Here is a 15,403-nt window from a genome sequence, read left to right as displayed (position 1 = left end):
AAACATCGGTCAGCTGCCTCCTGCACGCCTCCTACACGCCTCCTACTGGGGATTAAACCTGAAACCCGGGCATGTGCCCTGACTGGGAATGGGGCCTCTCAGTCCATGGGATGATGCTCAATCTACTGAGCCACACTGACCAGGCATGTTGATGTTCTTTTGGAATGATTTCATTGTGATGAAACTGTTTTAAGATGTCAATATTGCCTTGGCCGGTTTGGCTCAGAGATAGAGCGTTAGCCTGTGGACCAATGAGTCGTGGGTTTGATTCCAGCCAAGGGCATGTACCTCGGTTGTGGTTCATCCCTGGCCCTGGCTGGGGTCGTGTAGGAGGCAACCAGTAGATGTGTCCCTCTCACATCGATGTTTCTCTCTTTCCCTTTCTCTCCCTCTTTCCCCCTCCTACTCTGTCTGAAGATAAATAGAAAAATATCCTTGGGTGAGGATTTAAAAAACAAAAAAAAGTTGTCAATATTTATAGTATGCCAACATTACATCTTTTTCAGCTATTTAAATTTTTTTATTTTTAACAAATGTGCACGAATTCACATAGTTTTTGAAAATGCCTTGAGACTATGAGGGACCAAACAGCCTGAGGAGAATTAGGAGAGGGGCAGTGTTCCAGCTCAGTGAACTGTGACGGGCACTCGCCGATCAGAGGCGGGAGGCCCGGAGAGGCGACGGTGTGTGCTGGAGGGACGCGAGGGCGCAGGGCCTCAGCCCGCGCCTGTTCAGGCTGAGTGGAGCAGAGGCACGGACAGGCAGAGAGCGGGCCAGGCAGCACTCCGAGGACGTGCCTGCCTGCTTCCTGCCGGGGGGTAGAGTGTGGCCAGGCTCCAGGTGACCCTGCAGTGGAGATGGGCAGACTTAGCAGGGCCTGGATGGAGGTTGAGCAGAAACTTAGGGGGTCCCCGGCACTGGGCCAAGATGGGGCTCAGCCTACTGCGTAGACGTAGGTAGAAGAAGGAGAAAACCCTGGGATGGGACCCAACCACACTCCTTGGAGGATACCTGTCAGTCCCAGCTAAAGACCAGCAGAGGCCAGGGCCTCTTATCCCCAAGAAAGGACAGATACAGGACTAGGAAAAACAAAAAGTCCCAGTGTTATTGATGACAGTATTTGTTAAAGAGGTGGTTTGGCCTTATCTGACTGTGAACTCTGTTCTTTAAAAAAAAATTTTTTTTCTTTATTGATTTTAGAGAGAGAGAGAGGGAGGGAGAGGGAGAGAGAGATAGAAACATCAATGAGAGAGAACATGGATTGGCCATTTCCTGCATGCCCGGCCCACAACCTGGGCATGTGCCCTTGAACCGGCGATCTCCTGGTACATGGGTCGACATTCAACCACTGAACCACACTGTCTTCTTTTATGTTTTCTTTATTGATATTAGAGAGAGAGAGGGAGGGAGAGATAAAAACATCGATATGAGAGAACATCGATTGGCTGCCTCCTACATGCCCTGCACGGGGGATTGGGTCCACAAACTGGACATGTGCCCTGACTGGGAATCGAACCAGTGACCTCTTGGTGCATGGGTCGATGCTCAACCACTGAGCCACATCAGTCGGGCCACACCATGTTCTTTTAACAGCAGGGATAATCATGCACATTTTATGTGTAATGTACACTTGCTATGAAAATCCGGAAACAAAATGTTTCTGATTCAAGATGCCCTTTCCTCCTGAGATCTCAGTGATTTCCATGCAATCCCTGCACCCTGCCTCCTGAGTCCTAAGGACATGCAGATGGAATCCCTTCCTCCCTCTTTCTCCCCAGATTCCTTTCTGCGCAGTCCTCAGCCCCTGCCCTGTCCCGTGCCAGCAGCTCTTTCTTAGAGCGTGGATTGTCCCCACAGAGTAGGGGCAGGAAGAGAAGGCAGTGCCGGGGGAGAAAGCAGGCATCGGTTTAGGCAGCTCTGAAACCACTGTGCTCTCTTATCACCCGAGAGAGGGTTTGCTCCGGGGGCAGCCAGGAAGTGAGTGGTGAGCGGGTTTTCCAAGTGCCAGTTCAAGGAGGGTTAAGATGTCTCTCACAGCACGAGATGTATGGAGGGTGTAGTTCCTGACCAAGGAGGCCAGGCAAGGCAGATGGCTTTGCTGGTTCACAGAGCCAGCGCTGTGCAGAGGCCGCTGTCCAGTCGGGCTTCCTTCCTGTCACACAAGGGAAATGCACGCTGGGAGACCCGAGGTAGGAAGAGGGGCTCACCCAACTCCATCACCCTGCAGAAATGAGGTTAACATGCTCAACTAGAGGGGCCAAGGAGCTGAGGGGAGGCGGTCCCTCCTCCCTCGCCACGGCTCAGACCAAATCCTCTTCTTGGGGAGTAGACGTATGAACCCTCGATGCTCACTGAGTGCAGGGCCCCGCTGAGACCTCCAGTTCACCTCTGACAGGCCTGAGCACTGAATGTCAGCCACAATGGTGGTAACCCTGTGCTCGTATCTTTTTCTTTTTCTTTGTCATCATTTGAAAAGTGGAAGTGGCTTGGGCTGCTCTCAACCTCCGAGAGACCCCGTGAGCCACCGCAGCTGGTTTTTAGCGGGGAAGGTCTAGCCGACTTCCCACCCCACAGCCTCGCTCTGGCTCCCCTTGTCAGCCCCTCAGCGAGGTCAGAGGTGGGCCCAGGAAGATGGTGTCTGGGCTTGGGTTCCTCAGGAAGCCAACACAGACAAAGGTTCTGCTGCAACAGTTCATTTGGGAGGTGGAGGCCCCAGTGGAGGGTGAGCAAGAGGCAGGGAAGGGAAGAAAGCCATCACAGGTGTATTAATGAACAGGTGACCCCTGTGAGCAAGTGGGGTTCTCTGGGGGCTTCTGGAAGATTCTGAGGCACATAGAACACATCTCAGATTTGTCCCACCTGAGGCGTGAGCAGCATCGCTGCTGAGGACTGCTCCTGGGACAGTCCCCAGCACTCTGGCCTGCCCGGAATGAGGTCCATACATGCCAGAGACAGTTGTCTGGTGGAGAATCACAGGGGTATGCAGTAGAAACCCCCAAATGTTGGTGGTTCATTTCCGGTTTTGGCGGGGAGGGATCTGGAAATTGGAGTCACTCATGGACCTATCATGAAGCAGCCACCACCTTGCACACTGCTGGTGACCCAACCAGAGGAGCAGAAGGCTGCTCTGGAGAGGCCTGAGCTGGCAATGAATGCTCCCGCCGGAAGTGACCCCTCTCTTCCTCTTACAGCTCGTGGGCCAGGACGGCTCACGTGGTCCTTCCCACCTGAGCCGGGGTCTGGCCCCACTAAATAGGACAGCTTCCCACAGGCCTCAGCAATTACAGGATAAAGCGCAAGCCCATGAGCATTTTATGCACAAGACTTTCTGAAACCATCTCCTCCCAATATCCATTCTTCGGAAATGCAGATGAACTGGCTATGTTGGGCCCACATTCCTGCCTTTCGACTCTTGGTTGAGCTGAGAAGTGAGGGCCTCCTTTAGGATTCTTGCCCTCACCCCAGGCCCCATTTCATTGTTTGTGTTTATTGTTTAGTATCTGTCTTCCCCTCTAGAGGAGTCTTATACTCCTAAAATTTCCTGAAACTTCATACCACTCTCTGGCTCGCCTCCACTCCTACCCCCATGCTGTCCCCTTGCTGCCACAGGCTTGCACACACGCCAGGGCCTTTGCACTTGTGGTGCCCTCTGTCTGCCGAGAACACTCTCCCTCCAGAGCTCCTGTGGCTCCCGTGCGCTCTGACTTGGTGCAGCTGTTGCATCCATGTTGAAGATGGCGGAGCCACAAAATGGGAATTTAGGAACAGAGAAGACGCTCCACCGGTCAGGCATTTATGGGAGCGAGGATTGAGCTTTCATTGTGCCAATCCGCCAAGATGTGGGGATTATCTATCGATGACCCTGGCAGTACCCTAACGAATCACTGAGCTTACTCACATTCAGGGGTGAAATATTTGCAAGCCCACTAGTTCGTGTGTGGGAAACCACGTTCTCCAATCAGCTCTATCAGGGATAATGGGGATCATTTGTTGTCTCTCTGACACCAGCCTTTGGCTTTTAGTTTATTTTGAGTTTGTGTAAGGGAAAGGGGAAGAGGTTGCTTATTAAGATCCCTAAAATCCCAACAACCCACTGTGGTGTGAATAACACCACTGGTGTATCGATGAGCAGAAGGGAGGAACAGGTGGCACACCTATCAATGGACATTGATGACATCGCACGATTGTTTCCCAGACAAAAGAGCACATTGAACTAGTTTTTTAATGTCAAGAGCTAAATAGCCTGGGGAAAATGTAATATATTATAGGCAATAAGCAACAGCCCTGGTCATAACGTCAATCCCGTTCAACATGACAACATGGAGAGTCCTGGCGTAACGTTCCTGTGATATTGCGATGTATAAGAAATATATATTTGGTATTCAGATGACCAAAATGTATTTCTCATATGTATTTTGTCTTCATCTACAATTCCTGGCTCACAGCTCCCGGACTCTTGGAGTTTCTGGTGTCGAGAGTGATAAAGGGGTCTCTCGGTATGTTAAGGAGGTTGTTTGGAAAGCACCTAAGGATGGGGGCGGGTGGCCAGTGAAGACAACCAGGTGACTAGAGGGCTGTAACTTTCAGTCTGTGCCCGCCACCCCACCTCGGCCGAGGGAGAGGGACTGGAATTGAACCAATCACCAGCGGCCAATGATTTAGTCAATCATATCTATGTAACGAAGCTTCCATAAAAACCCAAGAGGACAGGGTTCAGAGAGCTTCCTTGATGAACACGTGGAGATGCGGAGAGAGTGTGTGTGGGGACAGTGGGAGGGCCTGGGATCTCCGTGCCCCTTCCCCCATACCTTGCCCTACACTTTCTCTTCCTCCCGGCCGTTCCCGAGTTGTATCCTTTCACAAGGACTCAGCCATCTAGTAGGTAACATGTTTCTCTGAGTTCTATGAGCCATTCTAGCAAATTAATCGAACCCGAGGAGGGGGTTGTGGGAACCTCTGATTTACAACCAGTTGATCAGAAGTACGGGGGACAACCTGGACTTGCAGTCAGCTTTCTGAGTTGGAGTGGGGTTGTTGGAGCCTCCAATCTGTGGCCAGTTGGTCAGAAAAGTGCAGGTAACCTGGGCTTGCAGCTGGGCTCTAAGGGGTGTGTGTGTGTGTGTGTGTGTGTGTGTGTGTGTGTGTGTGTGTTTGGGGGCGGCGGAGACATAGTCTTATGGGACTGAACCCTGAACCTATGGAATCTGATGCTGTCTCCCAGTAGATGGTGTCAGAATTGAGTTGAATTCTTGGACACCATGCTGGGATCTGAGAACTGTTTGCAGGAGGTGGGGGGCACCCCAGTGGAACTGGGTCTAGGAACCCAATTGCATTCCTCTCTTCTAGTGCCTTCGTGGAGTTGACCTCCTCTGTCATCTTGAACAGAGCAGTGGCTATGCAGTTTTAGGGACTGGAGCTTCTAGTTCGAAACTTGAAACTTTCCCTAAACTTGCTTCAGCCTATCTGTGACTCAGAAATGCTCCAATTACATTTCCATAGCGGCTGCGTTATTGCTGACGATGCTCAGACATAATGGAAAAGGGAACTAGGGAACTTTCGTGCCAAGGAAGAGCGTTAACAGGTGCCAATGGCCTGACATGGAGCTCTCCCGCCCTGGCCCTGGGGACTCTCAGCCTGCAGCCACCACCCGAAGCATCACCCCAGGGGCTGCTCTGAGCAACTGGATGTTTGGTCTTTCTCTTATAAGGAGGGCCCTATAGACTCAGAGTTCTCCACTGAATTCCTAGAAAACAGAACCTTTTACACATGTTTTTATTGATTTTTTTTTTTTTTAGAGAGAGAGGAAGGGAGAGACAGATAGAAACATTAATGTGAGAGAGAAACATCGATCAGCTGCCTCCAGCACACCCCCCACTGGTGATAGAGCCCAAAACCTGGGCACTGCCCTGACCGGAAATCGAATTGGGACCTCTCAGTCCACTGAGCCACACTGGCCAGGCGAAAACAGAACCTCTAAGCTGCATGAAGCTTGGGCTTACGACTAGTAAAAACCAACCATGTTGCCCATAGACTTTATAGTCATCTTATCATGTAACATGTATTGTTGTCTTATTATGTTATGTTATGTTATATTCTATTATTTTATATTGTGTTTCATTTATTTGTTATCTACCTTACAAGAATGAAAACTCTCTGTCCGGCTGGTGTGGCTCAGTGATTGAGAATGGACCACTGCACCAAAGGTCCATGCACCAAGAGGTCACCAGGTCGATTCCCGGTCAGGATACGTGCCCAGGTTGTGGGCCTGATCCCCAGTGGGGGGCATGCAGGAGGTGGCCAATCAGTGTTCTCTCTCAATGATGTTTTTATCTCTCTCTCTCTCTTTCTCCTTTCCTCTCTCTCTAAAATGAATAAAGGAGAAAAACATAAAGCAAGAATGATTTGTTAAAAAAAAAGAAAAGAATGAAAACTCTCTGAGTATGAAGGTACCATAAGTATTCATAATATGTTTTTGGAATGAATAAGGGAGTGATCTGTTTATCATTCAAAGTCAAAGCAATTTAAAGAAAAAAAGGCTGAATTCAAAAGTACATTGTTAAGGTGAAAAATTGGAGACAACTCCAATGTCCACTAGTAGGGGGTTGGTTATATTAGTTATGGATTGGTTATAGTTAATCCATAACTATATCCATGTTATGGATTATGGGATCATTTAGAATACGTTAGGTTGAATGTACCTGAAAATCTAATTCAGACTGGCTGAGGGGATCACTGGAGGCAGTTGCTTATAATCCTGAAAAATTCATAGAACGTTGGGCCTCAGGGTGGGTTTGGTTCAGTGGCTTGATGATATTATCAAGGACAATTTGGTCTGTCTCCTGTGGCAGCAGCTAGAAACAAAACTGGCCGGTGTGGCTCAGTTGTTGAGTGTTGACCCATGTAACCCCATGCACCAAGAGGTCACCAGTTTGATTCCTGGTCAGGACACATGCCCTGCCCAGGTTGTGGGCCAAATCCCCAGTGTGAGGCATGCAGGAGGTGGCCAATTGATGTTCTCTCTCATTGATGTTTCTATCTCTCTCTCCCTCTCCCTTCTCTTTCTCTAAAATCAATAAAGGGAAAACACACACACACACTCAAAGCTAGCTTCCAACCCCATGATCACAAAATGGCTGCCAAAACTCCAGCAGTTACATGGTTTTCAGTCATATTCCGAGAGAGTTCCTCTCTTAGATGCCCCAGAAAATCTTGCCTCTTATTAGCTTAAATTAAGCCATGTGCCCATCCTTGACCTAAGAATTGTAGCCAAGGGATTGACTTGATTTGGGTCTATGCTACATGGCTACTCCTAGAACTGGATGTACACTCAGCCTTCGTTAAGATACATGGGCTTTGCAGGGGAAAGTGTGATCAGTATGAACATTCAAGCATTAAAAAAAATCCCCCCAAAACAAAAATATCTATTTTCTATGGCTACATATTATTACATTTTTACATTTATGTGAAAAAAAAAACCCTGTATATTCTCTATGGTTCCATCTATATCTATGTAAATACATACTAGAAATTCTGAAAGGATCCAATGCAAAGCTATAGTAGTGGTTCTGTCTTTTTTATTTTTATTGATTTTTAGACAGAGAGAGAGAGAGAGAGAGAGAGAGAGAGAGAGAAACATTGATCTGTTGCTCCACTTATTTGTGTATTTATTGATTGCTTCTTGTATGTGCCCTGACCAGAGATTGAACCCACAACCTTGGCGTACTGGGACAATGCTGTAACCAACTACCAGGCCAGGGCCATTGTGATATATTTATAAGCATTGAAACGGGAAACTCTCCTATAGTGTATAAACACATTATTCAACTTCTGATTCTTTAAGGGTCCACTCCCCCACCCCCGTAAATGTTATATGCAAAAAGTAGGGGGGGTGATTAATTACTGGGGGGTTGAACCACTTTCTGCATAGTATCTCTCTATTGAAGGAGTGTTTTGAGAATTGGAACTGACTTTGTCATTTGTCTTCGTGCTAAGAAACCCTGCCAGCGTTTTGTATTGGTTTGTTTTTGCTTTACCACTGACAAACAGGCTCTGATCAGGTTGAACTTCCTGTAGAATAATTCACAGAAAAGTCATTTATGCTTCTTAATCTTCCTGATCTGCAATTAGCAACTTAGGTAAAGGAAGAGTGTTGAGGAAGTGGAACATAGAAAAAAAAATAAAAAAAGAAGAAAAAGATCAGGATGATAACCAACTTAGATGTCCTTTATAGGAAGAAACTGAAATCGTAGGCTGAGTAGTATATTGTATTTGATGTCTCATATTAAAAAAATCTAACAGAGAAACAAGAAACAAGAAACAAACAAACAAAAAAACAAAAACACCACCCCAAAACCAAAACCCAACTCTTGGTTCTAAAAACTTTCTCCCTCCGTTTCAGGTTTTATTCAAGAAGTTTAGCCAGGTGGCCTGGGTTCAGATTGCCTGGGTCCAAATCCTGCTTCTGCTGCTTCCTAATTGGATATCCTTGAGCCCAAGTTTAACTGTAAAGAATTAACTGAGCCCCACTGGTGTGGCTCAGTGGTTGAGCGTCGACCGATGCACCAAGAGGTCACTGGTTCAATTCCTGGTCAGGGCACATGCCCAGGTTGTGGGCCCGACCCCCAGTGGGGGCCATGCAGGAGGCGGCCAATCGATGTTCTCCCTCATTGATGTCTCTATCTCCCTCTCCCTTCCTCTCTCTCTAAAATCAATAAAGAAAAAAAAAAAGAGTTAATCAATACATGTAAAGGGCTTAGAAAGGTGCCGGGCTCTTAGTAAACCTCTATACATGTTATATAATAATAATATGATAATAAATAATTATAATTTTAGTTATTGTTTTAAAGCAAACTTCTCCTCGCACTTCACTTCAACTCATCAAATATTGCTTTAGTCCTGCCTAGGTGCCAGACTTGCTTTCAGTCGGAGGAGACTCAGTTGTGCATAACATCAGGCTACACGTGTGCTTGGGATCCACCTTGCTGGAGGGGCCAATTTTATCTGCGTCGTGTGTCGGGCTAGAAGAAAAGTGCATGTGGGAGGCAGGAAGACTTCTGACCATCACATGAGCCTCCGCTATCTAAACAGTGAGGAGTCGTTTGCAGTGGAAACATGGTTCCTTTGCAAAGGCAAGTGAGCAGATTCCAAATTCACTACTTTACCTGGTTGAATAGTGCTCCTCAAAAATTCTTGTCCTGCCCTGGCCGGTTTGGCTCAGCGGTTAGAGCGTCGGCCTGCGGTCCGGAGAAGCCCGGGTTTGGTTCCCACTAAGGGCACGGACCTCGGTTGCAGTTTGTCCCCGGCTCTGGTTGGGGTCATGTGGACGGCAACCACTCAATGTGTGTCTCTCACATCGATGTTTCTCTCTCTCTCTCTCCCTCCCACTCTATCTGAACAAAAAAAAATGAAAAAAAAAATTCTTGTCTACCTGGAACCCGCGAAGATGACCTTCTTTGGAAACAGGGTCTTTGCAGATGTAATCAAGTTAAAATGAGATCATACTGGAGTAGGGTGGGCCCTAAATACAAGACGACGGGTGTATTTATAAGAAGACAGAAATTTGGGCGCAGAGGCACAGACACATGGGGAAGAAGGCCACGTGATGACGGAGGCAAAGACTGGAGTGATGTGTCTACAAGCCGAGGAACCAAGGGTCACTGGCACCAACCAGAAGCTAGAAGGGGCAAGGCATGTTTCTTCTGTAGAGCCTTCGAGGGGACTGCAGCCCTGCCGACACCTTGGATTTGGTCTCCTAGCCTCCCGAGCGGTGAAAGACTACATTTCTGTAGTTTAAAGCCACGAAGTTTGTGGTAATTTGTCGTTGAAGCCCTGGGAAACTCACACTCACAACGAAAGAAATGAAAATTAAAGGCACTGACGTGCCTTTTTTAACCTGCCAATATGATGAAGATCAAAAAGTCTGATAACACACTAAGTCAGCAAGTGTGTTGGGGAATGTATTGCTTTCATTTGTTGCTGATGGGAGCGTATGTAAATCGATATAATCTCTTTGGAGATGATTTGGCAATTTCTCTCAAAATTACAAATGCACGGACCTTTTGGCCCAGGAATTCTACTTCTAGGATTTATCCTCCGTGTGAGAAGTGAGCATGGAAAATTACACAAAGGTAGGTTAGGCACTTCGGTATTATTTTAATCACAAGGGTTCATCATCAAGTGGTGGTCAATAAACTACAGAACACCCATACTAGGAGTTAGCAAGCCCTTTCTGTAAGGGGCTAGAGAGTAAATATTCTAGGCTTTGCAGGTCAAGAAGTCTCTGGTGAAACCAGTTGGGCTGCAGTTGTAGCCCAAGAGCAGTCATACACAATATATAAACAAATGGGCATGGCTGTGTTTCAATAAAACTTTATTTACAAAAAATAGGCGATGGCCAGAGTTGGCCTGTGGGCCTTAGTTTGCCAACCTCTGAGCTATACAATGGAACACTATGAACTGAAAATCGAGACAGCTTTCTATTGAATTACAAGATTAAGTGAAGAAAGCAAAGTTTAGAACAGCATGGATTTGCAGGGAAAATGTACTTGTATAAAAAGAATTTCTTTGTATATTCATGGACACTAAGGATCCACACGAAATTGGGTTCAGGGACAGAAAACTGTGGATCAAATATGGGGTTAGGAAGATATTTTCCTTTGTACCTTTTGAATTCTGAACCATGGTAAATGGCTTGTTCAGAAAACTAAGTAAAAATTATTGTAAAAGTGGACAAATTTTGTTTACTTCCACAAACATATTCATAGCACAACCAGTCAGCTAAGGATGATTTTTATTTTTAAATGGTAGGGGGGGAAAAATCTAAAGAAGAAGAATTTTTTTGTGACACATGAAAATTATAAAAAAGTCACGTTTCAATGTCCACAAATAAAGTGAATCAAAAGTCAGAAACACTCACTCATTTATGCTGTGTCTATAGCTACTTTGGGCCTACAGTGGCAGAGTTGAGTCATTGAGGCAGAGAGCCTAAAATATTTGCTCTCTGGCCCTTTACATAAACAGTTTGTAGATCCTTGTTCTAAATTTAAAAACAAAGTAATCTTTTGCATGCTTGTAGAAATAGAAAGTTTTTATTCATTTTTAAATGACCATCCCATGAGCCCTGGCCAGTTTGGCTCAGCAGTTAAAATGTCGGCCCACAAACCAAAGGATTCTATCCCTGTTCAAGGGCAAGTGCCTGGGTTGCAGGTTCGAGCCCCCAGCCCTGGTTGGGGTCGTGCAGGAGGCAACTAATCAATTATGTCTCTCTCACATTGATGTTTCTCTCTCTCTCTCTCTCTCTCTCTCTCTCTCTCTCTCTCTCCCCCTCCCTCCCTCTCTCCTATTCTCCCTCCCTCCCTTTCACTCTATCTAAAAATCAATGGAAAGATATCCTTGGGTGAGGATTAACAAAAAAAAAATATATATATTGGGAGTTTTTATACACACACACACTGAATTGTTAACAATAAATATAAAAAGGGCAAGAATACCAGAACTTTCACCTGTATCATTTATGATTTTACCATGAATGTCTTGCTTTTAGAACCAATAAAAACAGTGAAAATATTTCCATCTAAAGAAAAGAGGAAATGTCTAGAAAAGCTAACTCTATAAAAGTAGAAAGTAGGTTCCTGGTTCCTGGGGATGGGGTGGGAGTGGGGATTGAAGGTAACTAGATGAGGGATCTTACTGGGGTGATGAAAACACTGCATTACATTAAAAATTACTAAAAATCATCAAATTGTACACTTAAAAGGGGTGAGTTTTATGGCATGTAAATTATATCACAATAAAACTGGCTGGAAAAAGAAAAAGAAAAGGGGAAGGAACAAAGGAGAGGAAGCAGAAGGAAAGAGGAGGAGGAGGAAGATTCAAAATCAGCTTTTAAAACCCATGTGCAGCCCTGGCCGGTTTGGCTCATTGGTTAGAGTGTCGGCCTGTGCTCTAGAGAGACCCGGGTTCAGTTCCCGCTAAGGGCACGTACCTCGGTTGAAGTTTGTCCCCGGGCCCTGGTTGGATCGTGCAGGTGGCAGCCACTCGGTGTGTTCATTTCACGTCAATGTTTCTCTCTCTCTCTCTTCATCTCTCTCCCTTCCACTCTATCTGAACAAAAAAAGGAAAAATGTCCTCGGATAAGGATAAAAAATAATAATAAAACCCATGTGCATTTGCCCAACCCCAATTTTCCAATCGTTCCCACTCCATGATTTCTTACTGACAGTGCTTCCTCAATCACATCTGCAAATTATTTCAGTCCCTTGGAATGTCATTCATCAGGTTTAAAAACTTTTTGACAAGGTGAATATGGTAACCAAGTCCCAAAGCTGAACATTTTCCTGGGGCCTCCTGAACCCCTCCCGTTCATGTTTGATTCTGCTCTGATTACTTCTCCTTTAGTCTGTGTTTACATTTTGTGATTTCTTAAAAGTGAGTTGCTAGGCAACAGAAAGAGCTGGGGTAGTTGTGCATACTATATTAGAAATTGGGAAGCTGGGCTCCTGGTGTGGCCCTGCCCAAATTCATCATATGACTGTAGTTGATGTTTATAGTTTAGTCAACCTAGCAACTCTTTCTCTTTCTTCTGGAAACTACCCTCCATGTTTTCTTGGGGGGGATTTCCCCTCCCCTACTCTCTGTGATTCTGATGGGATTGACCCCTACCCTCAGGCTCTGGGAATAAGCAGGTGACTCAGGTCTGCCTGGACACCAGCACAGGTCATGTCTGGCCCCAGTGATTGGCTCAGAGATGGGCATGTGACCCAAGGAAGTCCAGTGAAAGTAAGTTCTGGGATGTTTACAAGAAATAGTGGAAAAGAGGTGTTCTTTTTCTATCATGATGTGATGGGAGGTAGGGTTGTATCGGCCATGGGCCACCATATGGAGAAAGCCTAAATAAGAAGGAAGCCAACACAAGAGAAGTGGACCAAGAGATGAGAGTGAGTCCTGACTACACTGTCTGAGCTTCTGGATCCATCCATACCTGAAGCCATTACTACCTGTGACCTTTGCAATCAGGCAAGATTGTGAATTCTCTCTTTAAAAAAAAAAATTTTTTTTCTGTATTGATTTTTTTTTTTTAGAGAGAGATAGAAACATCAATGAGAGAGAACATGCATTGGCCGCCTTCTGCATGTCCATACTGGGGATCGAGCCCACAACCTGGGCATGTGCCCTGACTGGGAATTGAACCAGCAACCTCTTGGTGCATGGGTCAACACTCAACCACTGAGCCACATTGGCTGGCGGTTGAATTATTTCATCTGTTGTTGCCTCAGTTTCCTTATTTGAAACAAACAAACAAACAAACAAAAAAGGACTGATAATGAGATGTGGTGAAAATGAAACAATTTATTGAAAGGAAAAGAACTGGAAAGAATATGAAGGTTATATCAATTTATACTACTGTCAGTAATGTATGAGAATACCTAGTTACTTCCTTTTTTGCCTTTCTTCATTTTTTTTTTATCTTCACCTGAGGACATTTTTTTGTTTTTTTTTGTTCAGATAGAGTGGGAAGGAGAGAGAGGAAGAGAGAGAGAGAGAGAGAGAGAGAGAGGAAAACATCAACGTGAAAGGAACACACCGAGTGGTTGCCACCCTCATGACCCATCCAGGGCTGGGGACAAACTGCAACCGAGGTACATGCCCTTAGCGGGAACTGAACCTGGGTCTTTCTGGACCACAGGCTGATGCTCTAACCGCTGAGCCAAACTGGCCAGGGCGCCTTTCTTCATATTAACAGAATTCCAACTTCTAGTATATTGCCTCTTAGAATAAAAGCTAAACTCCTCAGCCCAGCTGTTGTGGCTCAGTGGTTGAACCTTGACCCATGCACCAAGAGGTCACAGGTTTGATTCCTGGTCAGGGCACATGCCCAGGTTGTGGGCCTGATCCCCAGTGAGGGGCATGCAGGAGGCGGTCAGTTGATGTTCTTTCTCATCCATGTTTCTATTTCTCTCTCCCTCTCCCTCCTTCTCTCACTAAAATCAATAAAGAAAAAAAAATTTTTTCTTTAAATTCCCCAGCTTCCCTTGCAGTTAGGTATTGTCACATGACTAAGGTCTAGCCAATGAGATGTAAGTAGAAGTGAGTGCAGCTTCCGGGAAGTGAGTGGGGCTCCCTGCTTCCTGCTGCCTGGGATGAATGGTGGTCCAGCCATTACTGTGAGACATGTGACTTTAAGAATGGGGGTCTTTGCCCTGGCTGGTTTGGCTCAGCAGTTGGAGCGTCGGCCTGCGGTCCAGAGAGACCCGGGTTCGGTTCCCGCTAAGGGCACGTACCTCGGTTGCAGTTTGTCCCCGGCCCTGGTTGGTTGTGCGGGTGGCAGCCACTCGATGTGTCCCTTTCACGTCGATGTTTCTCTCTCTCTCTCCCTCTCTCCCCCTCCCACTCTATCTGAACAAAAAATGGAAAAATGTCCTCGAGTGAGGATAAAAAAAAAAAAAATGGGGTCCTAGCCCTGGCCGGTTTGGCTCAGCAGTCAGCCTGCGGACCAGAGAGTCCCAGGTTCGGTTCCCGCTAAGGGCACATATCTTTGTTGCGGTTTGTCCCCGGCCCTGGTTGGGGTCCTGTGGGTGGCAGCCAGTCGATGTGTCTCTCTTACATCGATGTTTCTCTCTCTCTCTTCCTCCCTCCCGCTCTAGCTGAAGATAAATGCAAAAATGTCCTCAGATGAGGATAAAAAGAAACAAAACGAATGGGGTCCTTGCCCAGCCGGTGTGGCTCAGTGGATTGAGGTCCCAGTTCAATTCCCAGTCAGGGCACATGCCCAGGTTTCGGGCTCGATCCCCATTGGGGGCTTCAGGCGGCAGCAGATCAATGTTTCTCTCTCACATCGATGTTTCTACGTCTCTCTAAAATAATCAATAAAACGTATATTTTTTTATTGATTGATTTTAGAGAGAGAGGAAGGGAGAGGGAGAGAGAGATGGAAACATCGATGAGAGAGAACATTGACTGGCCGCCTCCTGCATGCCCCCCAGCTGGGCAAAACATACTTTTAAAGAATGCAGTGCTAGTAAAGCAGGTAAACACAGAAACCAGGTCCCTGAGGAAAATGGACCCACCATGCCAGCCCTGGACAGCTGACCTACATACTTCTTTTACATCATAAAAGAAATAAACCATCTCACTTAAGCCACCAATTTATCATGTCTCTGTTACTTGTATCCACCTGAGTTCAAATGCCAGTCCATTTCCCCCACACGCTCAGCAACACTTTGTATTATAAATCATTTTTTCATTTTGCCAGTCTGATAGTTGACAAAATAATGCCACTTTATAACTTTAAATTCATTTCGCAGAGAGTTGATCTTATTTTTATATGTTTATGAGCCATTTGTCTTATTTTTTTTTTGGTCTGGGACTTGGCCTCATTTTTTTTCTTGACTCCAGGCTCAGGCTG

Source organism: Molossus molossus, unplaced genomic scaffold (genome assembly GCF_014108415.1).
Source record: "Molossus molossus isolate mMolMol1 unplaced genomic scaffold, mMolMol1.p scaffold_m16_p_6, whole genome shotgun sequence".
Taxonomy (NCBI): Eukaryota; Metazoa; Chordata; class Mammalia; order Chiroptera; family Molossidae; genus Molossus; species Molossus molossus.
This window is presented reverse-complemented; position numbering follows the sequence as displayed.